The 14,958-nt window shown below is 36.9% G+C and overlaps 1 pseudogene; it reads right to left on the bottom strand.

The window, feature by feature from the left end:
• Positions 1-6,695: 6,695 nt before the first annotated feature.
• LOC129519334 (14-3-3 protein zeta/delta-like) lies at positions 6,696-13,150 on the bottom strand (annotated as a pseudogene).
• Positions 13,151-14,958: the final 1,808 nt, after the last annotated feature.

Here is a 14,958-nt window from a genome sequence, read left to right as displayed (position 1 = left end):
TCTACTGGTAGAGACGGATGATAAACAGATAAACATATAATAGATATACACAATAAATATACAATAAATATACTTATTGAGATAAGTCCTGCTGGGGAAACATCCAGGTACTGTTGAAGTGTCTAGGTGGTGGAGAGTATCAGAGGAGTCTAAGATCACTAGGGATAGGGTGATCAGAGAAGGGCCTTTTCAGGAGGCAGCATCTGAGATGAATCCCAAAGGCTAAGAAGAAGGCAGCTGTGCAGAGAAGTAGATAAGAGTGCTCTAAGCAGAGTGACAATAAGTGTAAGAGCCTAGAGTGGGGAAGGGCTTGGTGCATTTGGGACATCGGAAGGGGACCCACATAGCTAACGCGAGGTGTGATGATAGAAGAGGTTAGGGAGGTCAGCAGGAGCCGGACCATGCAGGGGCTTCTTCATTGTGGCAAGGAGTTTGGATTCTCTTAAAAAAGGGATGGGAGGGATTTAAGCAGGGAATCACATGATCCAATTTACCTTTTTAAAATATTACTATTTTTATTTTAATTCCAGTGTAGTTAACGTACAATATTATATTAGTTTCAGGTGTACAATATAGTGATTCAGCACTTCACTATATTACTCAGGGCTCATCAAGATAAGTGTACTCCTAACCCCCTTCACCTATGTCACCCATTCCCCCCACCAACCTCCCTCTGGGAACCATCTGTTTTCCTCTATAGTTAAGAGTCTAGGGGCCCCTGGGTGGTTCGGTGGTGGAGTGTCTGACTTCAGCTCAGGTCATGATCCCAGGGTCCTGGGGTCGAGTCCCACATCGGGCTTCCTCCATGGAGCCTGCTTCTCCCTCTGCCTGTGTCTCTGCCTCTCTCTGTGTGTCTCTCATGAATAAATAAATAAATAAAATCTTTTTTTTTTTGAAGTCTATTTTTGCAGGGTGGCTGTGTGGCTCAGTTGGTTGAGCATCCGACACTTGGTTTCAACTTAAGTCATGATCTCAGAGTCTTGGGATTGAGCCCTGCTTCAGGCTTTCCACTCAGCAGGGGTCTGCTTCTCCCTCTCCCTTTGCCCCTCCCCGGGTTCATGCATGTGCACTCTCTCTCTTTCTAATAGATGAACACATCTTTTTAAAAAAAGAGTCTATTTTTTGTCTTCTTTTCCCTTTGTTTTATAAATATGAATTAAATCATAGGTATTTGTCTTTCTCCAATTGGCTTATTTTGCTTAGCATTATACTCTCTAGATCCATCCATATTGTTGCAAATGTTAAGATCTCACTTTTTATGGCTGAGTAATATTGCATTTATATATACATACATATATAGATAGATAGATAGATAGATAGATAGATAGATAGATAGTAGATAGATACCACATCTTCCTTATCTACTCTGCAGTCAGTGGACACTTGCACTGTTTCCATAATTTGGCTTTTGTAAATGATGCTACAGTAAACGTGGAGGTGCATCCAGTATGCTTTTATTTTGATAATAAAGAAAGGATTGTTCATGGGAACCAGAATCATTTATACCACACACACATTATACAGAAATAAGTCCACATTATTGAAATCTTCGAGGATGATTAGAAAAATTTAACTGTAAAAAAAAAAGAAAAGAAAAATTTAAGTGTATCAGAATCAGACAAAGGAATTATCTTGCTGCCTTCATATTGTTCCACATGTGGATTCACTCTCATGACCTTTCATAAACCTTCCCAAAATCATATTTCAGCCAAACACAGAAGTGTATTTTTTAACTCTTTGGCAGAAAGACACTAATGCAAGTTCACAAGGTAAAAATATATCCTGATGATGAACTTATTGGAAGCATTAAAAATGGCAGGGCCACTTTATTGTATATTATCAGCAGGGCCTTCCTTGGTCAGAAAAACTTCTTTGTTGTAGGAGAACAAAAGAGTGGGATGATGGCTTGACCCACTGTTCCCATTCATTGGGGGATATACATCCATAGCCTTCCTGGGCTATGCTTTTCATGTCTAGAGTCGCCTGTTTAATGTTTGCTACCCTGTGGGCTGGCTAATATTTCTTGGCTTCTTATCCATGAGCGTGCACTTGAGCTTAGACATTTTTATAGCAGTGCCTGAGACAGATGTCATTGAGTGTGGTTTTTGGAATCAAAGCAATTATTCAGAAAAAAACCTAAACTTTACAGTTAAAATATAAATACATTTTTTATACTACTCCCATAGAAATGTCTACCTAACTGCCGATATTCTATGTTGATGGTGTTCTGAAAGAAGAGCATGGAGAGGATGAGGAATTAGGCTGACTTGCACACAGGCCTTGGCTTAGCCAGATACCAGCTCTGTGATATTGGTTATTTCACTTCTGTGAATCTTATTTTGTCAGTTATAACATGAAGATAGTTATACGTGCCATAGAGGGTTATTATGACGTTTAGAAATAGTGTATATACAGCGTGCGGCATCGAATAGTCGCTAAACTCATGATAGATTTGATTAGATTGAATCAAATGGAATAGATTGTTTTTATTGTTAAATCTGCTAATTCCTCTCCACAGAGTTAAAAATCTGTTTCTAGTCTCAGAGTTACAATCCCTTTTTAACCTCTCTGATCCATTCGTTCTGTTGTTCACTTTGGTCTAAGTTGAGCCTCTTTCCCCCTCCCCCCTTCTCCACTTTGGTCTAAGTTGAGCCTCTTTCCCCCCTTCTTATCCCCCTTCTCCAAGGGATATGTCAGAACTAAAATTCCAAGTTTCCCTTGCATTTAAGTTACCTTTGACTTAGGCTCTTGAGGGAGATGCTGTAAGTGAAGTTTCCAGTTTTGCTGGTGAAGGTGGTAGGAGCAGGAGTGGTGATGATTTTCCAGGATGTGTTTTGCAGGCATGAGTAGCCCTGGCAATGGTGGTGCCAGTGAATGCAAGCAGTCAAGTTCTTGGCACTGGTGGAGCTTGATGCAGAAGCTGGCGGGCTTTGTTCCTTAGCCGTGAGAATCCTGCACCTCATCTCCTATATGAAGTCCCCCATCAGTGTTATCTAGTCAGAGCGCATTTAGTGAATTTTGTTTTTGTTCATTCATTTTTAATAAGAACTCTTACTTAGTACAGATAGGTCTGTTTCTATCCTCTTTTCAATCTTTAGTATCTTCATTATCTGGTTTCTTTCAGTTCTCACCTCTCTATCATGTAGGGGGCTTATAGAATTATTTCTGCATAGACCTAATTATAAATATATAATTAATATATAAATATATATTATAAATACATATAATATATGAATAAATATATAATATATAAACAAATATATAATATATATAAATATATATGATATATAAATAAATATAATCTATTGAAAACTAAGCTTGTATGTTGTCTTTCTTGAAACATGCTTTTTCTCCAGTTTTTCCTACTTTGGTGAACAGCCCCAGCTACCACCAGTTGCCCATGCCTGAATATGGACTTTTTTGGGGGGTCCTTCATTCTCCTCCACACATGTATACTATCAATACTGTTGCCTAAAATCTGTCCTTTTCATTCTCAGCCCTTTACTTTTTATTGGGTTCAACTCTTAACCTCCGTATACCTAGCATCCCATTACTATTGTTATAACCTCCTCGCTGGCCTCCTCGCCCTTCTTCATCTCCATTTCTATCAGAATGACATTTCTACCATAAAAATCTGACCTGCTTACTCTTACGCTTGAAAATTTTAATTGTTCCTCAATACCGATTACATAAAATCTAAACTTCTCTGCTTGACATTCAAGGCTCTTCAGATTGTAGCCCTTATGTTTCAATCTGGCCTTATCATCTAGGTAGCTTCCGTTGAATATCATATCCTAGCTATTATGTACCAACTTAGGTTCCTCTCAAATTGATTACTTTTTTTTTACATTATTGAAACTTTGAACATATTGTTCCTCTTTGCTAGAGCCCACCTCTCCTACATCTGCTAAGAAAACTCTTTAGACAGCTGGTTTCTGTAAAAATACAACATTATCCTAGGCAGACTAGAGTTCCTTCCTCCTAATCCTCACTAGATGTGTTTCCCTCCTCACTATCAGCAAGGATTGTCTTTTCATCTTTGTAGCTTTATTTACCTAACATATGCTTGATGCTCAATACATACTTGTTGAATGAATGAATGAATGAGGGAGTGAAAATTCTCTTCTTATAGGGCCAACACTTTTCTGAGTCTTTTCTGTTCCTGCAGCACTTGTGGTGGATGCTCTTGTTTCTGGCCCACATTTACTTATGCTTTTTTCATTTTTCTCCATATCTACACATTTATGCATTATGTTTACAGGACTCTTTTTATTCCCGTCCACTATCAAGGTTGTATGTTTTTTAGTTACATACCCCATAAGCATAGATCACAGGACCTTTGCCTGGTCACTGTCTCAATCATTTAACTATGTTTCATTCTGCTCACATTGACCATCTGGCTAGAGGGGTCATACCTGTCTGTCTGATTCCAGGGCTATGCTAGCCATGCACTGACTTTCACATATCTTGAATCTTACTAGTTTTATTAATCACAGTTTTCTCTGAGTTTGACCCAGAAGCATTAATTTTGTCTACCTAACAGATGGAAAAGACCATGCATAGACCACCCTCATTTTGGGCAATAAAGTATTACCCTCCTGACAGAAAATTACAATGACGAGTATTTCCACAGGAAACATTGACACTATAGTTAAAGGGTTGCCTCTGTTCCTCTAGTTCACAAGTCCCTTCCAGTAAATGACTTGATAAATAAATCCCAGCTAAGAAGGAACTTCCCATTTAAAAATATATATATTTTAGAACTTCAAATTCTTTGTTTTCCTTCCATTATACTTAAGATGCACACAGCAAAAAGGTTATGTGAAAATTGACCAAACTCATTGAAGGCCTGGGAAACTATTAGAAAGCAAGTAAGCAAAAAAACAGTGACAACAACGCTAAAAAGAGAAAATAAAACTATTTGTGACCTATTCCTTTTATTCCTCCAACCTATTGTGGGTGTGTTTTTAAATTGTGCATGCTGAGACATGCTCTTGGGAGCATGATCCTTCAGAATAGCATCTAATTTAATCACAGCCGTGTGTAATGTGACTTTTTGTGGCTCTTTGAATTTAAAAGACACACTGTGAAAAACTGGCTATAAAGTGGTTGATAAGACTTCATTTGAAATGGTTTGGTGTTTTCTGCCTTTACTGATTCTTGGAAAGAGGGAAGGAAATGACATTTGTAGAATGAATACTTGACTAGGCACCGTAGCAAGTTCTGCAAATGTCACAGCTACCTTATGAAGAAGACTTTGTTACCCTAACCTTACAAATGAGGAAAGTGAACGTCATATTTTCTGGAATTGCACAGCTAGTAAATAGAAGGCCGAGGAAGATTCCCTGTTCTGTCTGACTTCACAAAGCCCATTTAGTGACATCTTTTAACAGTTATAATTGTGGACTGAGGATCCAGTTGAGTTATTCTGGGTATTTCTACCTCCCTTGGCAATTTGTGCGAGATCACTTATTCCTCTTCCTACCACCATTCAGAGACTTCATCCTTCAAGGGATTCTCAAAACAAAACAAAACAAAACAAAACAAAACAAAACAAAACAAAAAAAGGAGGGTCTTTCAGCACTGAAGGCCTGCATACTTTGTATTAGACAAAGATATAAGAAATACTTTGGCATGGAGTCGCTACGTATATTCTTTAGCCATTCTCTTCTTCCCTTCCTAATATGAGACAGGCTCTGAGAAGCTCATCAGTAACTGGTAGTAGCCAGCTGTCACTGCTTTGCAAACGATACCACGTAGACTATGCTGGTATGTGAACCACTAAGTGCCAAACTTACAGATATTAAATGTTCTAAGAATTCCCAGGTGAGATCAGGGATGGTTTTTACAGAGGAGATGGAACAAGCATTTATGAAACTGATAGGTGCTTGAAGAATGATAGGTTTTGATAGGTTGAGATAAAGAGGTAAACCCAGGTATTTGAAGATAGGAGAAGTGTGAGCAATACATATAAATGAATACTTATAATGAATATTTATAAATAAATGAATATGCCTGGTGAGTTGGGTCACCTCTACCGAGTGACTTAATTGTCAGAAGCTATTCACTGGTACCGTCAAAATAGAGCAAGGAAAATTGGAGTGTGCACTATATGTCATATACGACAGAAAACTCTTGTTTTACATGCATTCACCTATTTAATTTTCACAATAATCCTGTATGGTTGGCACTGTAATCATCCCATTTTACAGATAGGAAAATTACAAACAGAGAAGTAATTGTCATACATCTAGGAAGTAGTAGACTTAGAGAATGTCCATGCTCCTAAGCCCTGACCTAGGCAGAGGTGTGGACACACTATGTTGAGTGTAGCTAGGATATAAGGTGGTTGGAAAAAATCCTCTTGTGACTGACTAAATTCATCTGAATTTTCGGACATTTTCCCAATTAAAACAAAACAAAACAAACGCACACCTAGTTTCTAGTTATCTGATCTTCTCAGATCTGCCCTGATAGCCCTCCTTTATCTGGCTTTTTCTTTCATTTTTCTTGACCTCTTTTTCTTCTCTTTTCTCTTCTCTTCCTTCCTCCCATTTCCGAGTTATTTGAGCCTGTAACGTCTCTTCCCATTTGTAGGATTATGGCTCAGGAAGTCCCATTCCCACAGGAATCTCTGGGGCAAGAGTAGAAAAGGTTACCATATTACAGAAGTTGGGGACAGCTGCAAGCAGAGCTCAATCAAGGGTCAGCGAGCGACTCTCCTCTCCTTCCATCCCTGCTACCTTGCCTTGTCCTGTCAGCCTAGGAGGGCCCATATCCTAGAAAGATGAGAGTCTTTAACGAAGGGAATCAGCCCAGAGCCTGTGCCAGGATAGGTTTTGCCCCCCTCTGCAGCTGTTTTTGTCGCATCGCCAAGCACAGCAGTAGATGGATTTATTTGTACAGGAGGTAAAGCCAAGAGAATCTGGCCGTAATGTACCAGCAGCTATATCTTAGTTTTCTGGAACTGGAAACCTAGACCTGTCTAGAATTTTTTTTTACCAGGTATTTGAATGGGTGTCTTTGCTTCTAAAAATGGAAGAAAAGAAACAAACAAAAAAGAATTTTTTGATGGAAATGGAACCACTAATTTCAACCTGGGGGCTCTAAGTTGGTTGGAGTTGCCCAGGTGGTTTTTATTATGTCTCTTTCTGATTGCTGGTTGCCTCCTACAGAAAGAAGGGCAGAGAAGTTTCAATATTATAGACATTGGTTGAGTGCCCATCATGTGTCTTCATTTTACATAGTACTGAGAAGTGTAGGGGGCAGATATGAGACTAAAACCAACAAACAATCCTAAAATGATATAAAAAATAAGTAAGGACTGCAACAATGTCAAAACAGTAGTGGACTTAAACTTACTACGTTTAAAAAAAAATGAGGAGCTCCCTTTTCAGCAATTGTATTAGAAACTAAGCTATAAAATAGTCCGGATACTTTTGTGCTTACTCACTTGCTTTGGTACTAGATTTGGTGACAAATAAGTACTGATTTGCAAAATAAATTTCATCATTGGAGAAAAAGAATTCATGATTACTGTCACTATGCAAAAAATGTATTATTGGTTGTATAGTACTATAGATGGCAGCAATGTTGAACAGGGACTGAATCCCAAAGTGACTACTTTCAAGAGATTAACTTTCATCTGTGTGTATTAAGTTTTTGAATGCTTCCTCAAAAAAAAAAGTTGCATGATTTTATGGTAATGCTATGAGTATAAGGTCACTAATTTTAAATTTTAAAAAAGGGCACTTGGGTGGCACAGTCAGTTAAGTATCTGACTCTTGGTTTTGATTCAGGTTGTGATCTCAGGGTCATGAGGTCAGCCCCGCATCAGGCCGGTGTTAAGCGTGGAGTCTGCTGAAGTTTCTCTCTTCCTCTCCCTTTACACTTCCCTGTCTTGTGCTTTCTCTCTCTCAAATAAATAAATCTTAAAAAAAATAAATTTGTACCAAAAAAAAATAGGTAACTGTGTGAAGTGGTGCATTTAATTAACGTGATTGTGAAAATCGTTTCCTAAGGTAGACATATATCAAATCATCACTTTGTACACTTCAATATATTATGACCTTATTTGTAAGTTATGGTTCAGTATAACTGGAAAAAAAATCTATAAAGAATCTATTATATAACCAAAAAAAAAAAAAGTCCCCAACTGTTAAAATGGCAGTTGAGTTTAAGGAAGGGAGACTGGAATATAAACTGGAATTCTTGCAAAAGACTTTTGGGAAGTGAGACTTCAAATGAATAAAATTTGGGAAAATGAAACATGAAAAATTAGAATGTAAGGTTTAAAGCACAGGAGCAGCTTAATTAAACATTGTCTTTAAATCAAGCAATTTACTGAAATAACTATAAGGATATTGGGCGATGTTATAAAAGTCCTCTAAAGTCGTAAAAATGACCTATTTAATCCTGTTGACCTATAAAAAAATGCTAGCTCTTGATAGGAGACTTATGAAATAATGTTGGAAACATTGCCTAGGATATTTAGATGCGTTTTCTTGAGACTGTTTACATGTCTGATTAACCCATAGAATATAGATCTCTTAGAGTGCTGTAGTCCCAGGATCCCACAGAATGTGGAAAGTCAGCCAGACTTCCAAAATAGCTAGCAGTCTGTGATTATACACCGTTATTTGTCCAAAAAGTGCTCCCAAGTAGTAAATGAAGATTAATAGACAAATGTATAGGGAAAATTATGCTCTGAAAATAAGCAACATATTTATTTCTCTAATTATGATCTGAAGATTTAAAAAAAAAACATCTGAATGAACTAAATGTCTGTAGTTTTATTGGCTCTTTACTTTGTAATAAAAAGTTCCAAATTTGGCCATTTCTTCAAACACTCCTGCAGAGAGAGACCTTATTCAATATGTTTCATAAACTTAAGAAAAAGAATGTAACTTTAAACTTTTCACTAATTTCCAATTACAACATTAAAGGCCTAGATGAAAATCCACTATGAGGAAATAGATTCATTCTGAATCCACTCAAATTTCATAGACATTTAACACAATAATAGGTTTATTGAGCATCGGTTAAGTGCAAAACACTGTGCAAAGTGGCCTATTCAATCTTTATATCAAATCTATGTCATAGGAACTTCTATAATCCTTATTTTGCAGATGTGATACAAAAGGAGGCATAGAGAGATTAAGAAACTAGCCGCTAATCACAAAGTATTTGAGAGGCTTAAATAGGACATAAACCTACTTATTTCAACTTCAACTCAAAGCCTCACTTAAAATGTATTTATAATAGTAATAAATGTGCATAGTTTAGAAGTAAAGTAATTCTACAAATCTTGTAATTAGGGTGAACATTTAATTTGTTATACACTTTTGAAAATGAAAGAGGGTTGCTAATTGGATAGGACACTGGGAAAACAGGAATAAAACAGGACATTTCAGAGAAAAACGGGATATATGGTTACCTGATTTATGATGAAAAAGAACATTCTTGTTTTCAGTATCTCTTGCTCCCTAATTCCTGCGCCTTAGAGGCAAATTTACTCTTTTTGCTGCTTTTTTGGGTTTTCATTTTGTATCTTATATTTGTGAGCTCCTTTTTCAGGAATTATATTGAGAACTAACTATCCAAATAGCATGCCGTCCTGTAAATTTTTGATGTTCCAATTTTAGATATTGATTTTGATATTTATCATATTGATTTATTTTTTTAAAGTTTTTATTTATTTATTTGAGAGAGAGAAAGAGAATGAACAGGGGAGGAAGCAAAAGGAGAGGGAGAAGCAGACTCCCCACTGAGCAGGGAGTCCGATGTGGGGCTCCAGCTGAGGATCCTGAGATCGTGACCTGAACTGAAGGCAGCTGCTTAACCAATGGAGCCACCCAGGTGCCTCTATCATGTTGATTCAGATATTTATATTGCTTTAATTTATCACTATATTGATTTTTATATTAGTTATTGATTTTTACTATGGAATATGAGACTTTAGCTTTCTTAAACTTTATGATTAAAAATTTTTTTCACTCTCCTATTTTTTTATTAAATAATTTTATATTTAATTATTAGGACTGTATACATTTAATCACAATTGATCCCCCTACAATAGTTTGTTGCATTTAACAAAACAACTCTCTGTTTTTCTTCGAGTTAGCTATCATGTTTTTTATTTTTGCCTACTTTTCTATGTACACGTTGCTCATTTAGCCCAAGCTTTCTTTCTAAGCACTGATTCTCCTCTTGTTACTGTTAAACCTCATAGGTAATAGATAAGTTCTACTTTTTTCCCTTAGAAGCATCTCTCTTGGATTTTTCATCTTTCTAATCTGTATTAAATAAATATGATAAATATTAAAATCAATATAATATCTGAAATTGTATTAATTGCTTTCTGAATCAATGATACCATAGTTTTCTTGGGATCTGTCTTTATCTTTATCCTGGGGATACTTTCTTTTGTTTTAGACTTCCTATATCCTGGAGTGCACGTCTTTCTCAGTGTGTCCCTCAAACCAGAGCCTTTCTGAGTCAATCTCCTGTCTTATTTCGTCTTGGTGGGAGGGGATGTAGGCTGGGAGAGAACATCTAAATGCTCCCATTACAGACTCACTATATAAAGGGAGGCTTTGAGTTGAATTTGAAATAAGTAGGTTTATGCCCTATTTATGCCTCTTAAATACTTTGTAATTAGCAGCTAGTTTCCTATCCTCTCTGTGCCTCCTTTTGTATCACACAAGACTCAAACCTCTTGTGCTCACCCTACTTTACCCTTAGTCTTCAAAGTCACCTGAAGTCACTCCTAATACCTGAATCTTTCTAGAGTCTAGTAGAACAAATGTGCTTATTTTTTCATTGACATATCTCTTTCCAGGTAGTCGGATGTCAACTTTCTCTAACTTATTGAGTCAGTTGCTATTTATTCCATCTTTTTGCATCTTTCAAAACTTTGTTTCCTTTCCTGTTCTCTTTGTCCTGAAGAGTTTATACCTTGTTGTTATAATAAACTTTATATTTAAACTTGGTAGAAGTCCATTAGCTGCCAACAGAGAATAAGGAATAAATTTCCAAAAATGTACAATTTCCTTTAGAGAAATTTAGGAACTGAAAGACTGATTTACATGAAAACCTGTAGAGAAAGTAGTTGAAAAGTCCATTCATAAACTTTTATTCCACTTAGAGGGACTTAATATATGTGTTCTCTAGAATTATACTTGGCTTGTTCATGAAAATTTCATAAGACATTAAACAAAGCTAGTTATTTCCCTGTTAAGTATTTGTGCACCACATGCATATTATTAGGCAAGTATCAAAAAAAAAAAAAGAATCAAGAAAGAAAAAAAAATCTGAAAACAACTAACTAAAAAAAAAAGTTAAATCCATGAGATTTTTGTTTTGCTGTTGTGCTTGATACACAACAAAAAGTAATAAAGTAATTGATATTAAGCAATTCATTTTTACTACATTTTTACTTGTACATTTGTTCTTAGGTTGCCTAAAACATTTAAATACAAATCAAATGAATGTAGCAAAAATAATACAAGCAAACAGCAGGGAATTTTACAAATAATGAAAAATGAACCATTTCTGCCCTTATCCAGAGTTGATTGGGTCACAGTGAAAGGAACACTTCTGGGATTGTAGTCAAAGGTGTGCCCAATGAGAATGAGTATTCAACAGGTTCACGTGGTTCAACACTGTAATATCCATGGGATACCGATTTCTACCACAGCCTTGTAAGTGCTCCAAACTTCAGTTACAGTGTCTAGAACCAGGTATTCCTTTTTATTCCTCATCAGGACAAACCAACACATAGGCAGTTTTCTCTGCTTAGAAGTGGAAGCAGTTTCAACACCGGCCTTTGCGAAGCCACAATGTACCAACAGGACTATGCCAAACACTTATAACCAGTATACAAGTTCCACATCCCATACTGGGGACCTCAAGATGAAAACAGGGAACTCCCTAACTGTTCACTGGCTCTACTCCCTTAATATGAAACCTAAAAACTACTTGAGAAGAATAGAAATTCAAATAGAAATAACATAAACCTGTCATAAATCATAAACAAAAAAACTATTTGTGGGACCACATAGATGACAAACGGTCTAGTGCGTAAATTTTAGAATGAGGCAGACAAAAGTTAGAAGGCTGGTTAATTTTCCCATCCTTCTCCTGCTTCAATTCAACTCCATCTTCTTGGGTAGCCGATGTCCACGATGTCAAGTTGTCTCTCAGTAATTACATTATTAGCATGCTGTCTTTTTAAAATTATTATTATTTAAAGATTTTATTTATTTGAGAGGGATAAAGAGGGAGAGAGAGAGCACAAGCAGGGGAAGGGGCAGAGGGAGAGGGAGCAAGCAGACTTCCTGCTGAGTGGGGATCCTGACAGGGCTCGATTCCAGGACCCCAAGGTTATGAATTGAGCCAAAGTCAGATGATTAGCCGACCGAGCCACCCAGGCACCCCAAGCATGCCATCTTGGTAGGCTTTTCACTCAATGTGTCAAGTTGAGCAACGGCTCCATCAAAAGCTGTCTTTGCAAGACAGCAGGCTTTCCCCGGGGAGTTCAGAACCTCATACTAGGACACAAAGAAGTTAATGGCCAGACCCAATCTGATAGGATGTGTTGGTATTTCCTTTTTGCTGATTTCAAAAGCTTCTTGGTGTGCTTCTTGTGACTGATCCACAATCTCCTTCATACCCTCACCAGCGGAAACCCTGGCCAAGTCATAGTAGTAGTCTCCTTTCATATTCAAATAGAAGACAGGCTTGCTTGTGAAGCACTGGGGATCAAACACTTTTCCAAAAGAGACTGTCCATCATGGCAGACATCTATTAGCTCAGTCTCAATTTTCTCTCTGGATTCTCGAGCCATCTGCTGTCATTCTCAGCACCTTCCATCTTTTGCCCAATACTTGAGACGACCCTCCAAGATGACCTATGGGCTCCTACAGCATTTTTATAAGCAATTGAGAGAAGATCCCTCTCTTCATTGAATAATTCAGCTCCTTGCTTTACTTCTTAGAGCAGTTTTACATTCACAGCAAAATTAAGTAGAAAGGACAGAGTTTTCATGTGCCCCCTCTCCCCCCACACACTCACAACTCCCCCAACACTCAATGTACCACATACCACTGGTGCATTTGCTATAATTGGTGAGTCTACGTTGACACGTCATGATCACCCAAAGTCCGTAGTTTACACTAGAGTTCACTCTTGAGTCATACCTCTTCAGGTTCTAATAAATGTTCAACGACATCTCTCCACCGCTGTAGTATCCCATGGAATGGTTTCAGTGCCCTAAAAATCCCCTGTCCTCTGCCTATTAACCCTCCATCCTCCAACCTCTGGCAAACACTGATCTTTGTAATCTCCATATTATTTACCTTTTCCGGAATGTCACATAATTGGCGTTGTGTGGTATGTGTCACATTGGCTTTTTCCATTTAGAATATGCATCTAAGATTCTTCCTTATATTTTTCAGACTCAGCCCATTTCTTTTCACTATTGAATCCATCGTATGGATAAATCAGTTCATTTATCCATTCACCTACTGAGGGACATTTTGATTGCTTTCAAATTGTGGCAGTTGTGGAGAAAACGTCTATACACAGCGATGTGCAGGCTCTTCTGTGTACAAAGTTGTCAGCTCGTTTGGGTAAATAGCAAGGGCACATTGCTGGGATGTATGGTAAGAGAGTATGTTTAATTTTATAGGAAGCTACCAAACTGTCTTCCAAAGTGGCTGTTCCATTTTGTATTTCCACCAGCAACGAATGACAATTTCTGTTGCTCCAAATCCTCAACAGGGTTTGGTTTTGTCAGTGTTTTGGATTTGGGCCATTCTAATAGGTGTGTAGCGATACATCATTGTTGTTTTAATTTGCATTTCCCTGATGACATGTGATGTGGAGTATCTTTTCATATGCTTATTTGGCATCTATTTTTGTTCTTTGGTATGGTTTCTATTAAGCTCTGATTTTTAAATAGTTTTTTTTCTTCGTGTTGAGTTTTAAGAATTTTTGTATATTTTCATATCAGTTCATTATCAGACTCTGTTTGCAAATATTTTCTCCCACTCTGTGGCTTGTCTTTTCCTTCTCCTAACTGTGTCTCACAGAGCAGAAGTTTTTAATTTTAATAATGTCTAGTTCATTAAATATTTCTTTCATGGATCCTGCGTTTGGGGTTGTATCTAAAAAAGTCATCAGCAAACCCAAGGTCATCTAGATTTTCTCCTGTGTTATCTTCTAGGAGTTTTACAGTTTTGCATTTTGCATGTGGACCTATCATCCATTTTGAATTGATCTTTGTCAAGAGTGCAAGGTCTGTGTCTAAATTCATTTTTTGCATGTGGTTGTCCAGTTGTTCCAACACCATGTGTTATAAAGAGACAATATTGTGTTGTTTATTTGGTGTCATAAATCAGATATTCATAAAATAATTTGCTGGGATTTTTATTGGAACTGTGTTTAATCTATGAATTTAGGAAGAATTATGACATTGTGATAATATTGAGTCTTCTTATTCATGAATATGAAATATCTATCCAAGTTTTAGTCCTTTGATCTCTTGCATAACAGCTTTGCAGTCTTCCTTATATAGATATTGTATATATTTTGTTAGATTTATGCCTAAATCTATTTCATTTTGGGGACTGATAATGATATTGTGTTTTTAATTTCAAATTCCAATTGCTCATGGCTAGTATATAAGAAAATGAATGATTTATATATGTTAACTTGGTATCTTGCCACCTTGCTGTAATTGCTTATTAGTTCCAGGAGGTTTTTTTTTTTTTTTGGTTGATTCTTTGGGCTTTTCCACACTGACAGTCATATCATGTGTGAAAAAAAAGTTTTAATTCTTTCTTCTTAATTCTATGACTTTTTTTTCTTCTTTTCTTCTCTAATTACATTAGCTAGGACTTCCATAACTTCCAGTACTGTTGAAAAGCAGTGGTAAGAGGGGACATCCTTGCCTTG

This window comes from Nyctereutes procyonoides, unplaced genomic scaffold, assembly GCF_905146905.1.
Source record: "Nyctereutes procyonoides isolate TBG_1078 unplaced genomic scaffold, NYPRO_anot_genome, whole genome shotgun sequence".
Classification (NCBI taxonomy): Eukaryota; Metazoa; Chordata; class Mammalia; order Carnivora; family Canidae; genus Nyctereutes; species Nyctereutes procyonoides.
Note: the sequence above shows the minus strand (reverse complement) of the source record. Positions and strands in the feature narration are given on the sequence as shown.